The sequence below is a fragment of the Haplochromis burtoni genome, unplaced genomic scaffold, assembly GCF_018398535.1.
Source record: "Haplochromis burtoni strain Fernald_Lab_line unplaced genomic scaffold, NCSU_Asbu1 Contig_623, whole genome shotgun sequence".
Taxonomy (NCBI): Eukaryota; Metazoa; Chordata; class Actinopteri; order Cichliformes; family Cichlidae; genus Haplochromis; species Haplochromis burtoni.
This window is the reverse complement of record NW_024582984.1, coordinates 39,624-41,151: the sequence shown is the minus strand read 5'-3', so window position 1 is coordinate 41,151 and position 1,528 is coordinate 39,624.

Genomic DNA, 1,528 nt, shown 5'->3' with positions numbered 1-1,528 from the left:
TACACACACACACACACACACACACACACACACACACACACACACACACACACACACACACACACACACACACACACACACACACACACATACATCTAGTGTCCCAGAATCTGTGGAATGGTGTTTCTGAGGCCTTGTTGACACCACTCTGTCTCCCCTCAGATTTAGAGGGCAACTCTCCCAGCACTTTTCTATCTTAAATGCACACACAGCTGTCACAGTGGGCCATAGTCCACCCCGCACAGAGATGCCAGCACAATTCACGCTGTGTTATTCAATCACCCCAGAATTGGATCTCTGTGACAATGGGAATCCCTGGGTGAAATAGCGCTTGGTCCGAGGCTGGCAGAGCAGCAGGGTGATAAAATTCAACCAGTTTGATCTGTTTAATCCTCTGGGAATGGCCTTGGAATCCTGCGATGGAAAGGTTCAAGTGATCTGTGCTTGGACTTTGTCCTTCTGTGGCCCCTCTGTGTGTGCAGGAGAAAGTGTGTTTGTCAAGGGGGTTTAACACTAGGCCAGAGATAACACAGTTTTTAGCAGCTGTCAAGTGTGAGGTGAGGTGAGATGTTTGCTTTGATGAAATGTCAAAATCCTCTCTTAGCACGAGCATAATACAGAATATCAGGAATCCACAAAAGAACGAAAACCTATTCTCAATTTAGTTTCTATTAAAGGAAAGCTGTGGATGATGAGGCTTCAGTTACAGCAGTGCAAGAAAACAAACAATAAATATAAGAACAGTAAGAAAATAAATATACACTTTAGGACTCGGGGTAAAGGGATCAATAACAATTTAAAATTTATAATTTACAGTTTGATGATTTAAAGTCTCACACACAGGGGAGGGGGGCGGCTGCTTCCAAATAGAGCACATTTCATTCATAATGTTTGAAATCCAAGCCCATTATGTATTCATGATTTGAATCCCGGGTTGTGCGAAATCCCAGAAATACACCTTAGACAAAGTGAATCTGTGAACTAAGGCGTAGGTCTATTAGGTTATGTTGTGGTGATCCTCGAGTTGGGGGACTTGTGTTCATACTGGAGTGCAAAATTAAAACCAATGGAAGATGGACAAGAAAAGTTCAAAGCCATCAGGTGCTCAGTTTAGAAAAAATAGAAAAGAAGAGGAGGAGAAACGAGCAAAAGATACAGGTAAGCAGATGTGTCGTTGGATAATGGCAGGTCATGTATCCTGAAACAATCAGAATCAGAATACTTTAATATTAATCCCTAAGGAAATAATGTGGATTACAGTTGCTCCAAGAAGAAATGGTAAATATAGCAACAGTAACAGACTAAACTCCAAACATTATGTTACAGATTTTAATATTAATTAGTTGTTGTCAATTGTTGATTTGTCCTGTTCTCATTGTATGAGTGTATGCATACTATGCATACACTCTCTCTCTTCATGTGTGTGCGTGTGTCTTTCTCTGGTGAAATTCAGTCTGGTTCCGACAACAGTTTTATGTTAATGTACAATCCTTAATATGTTTTATGTGTGTGTGTGTGTGTGTGTGTG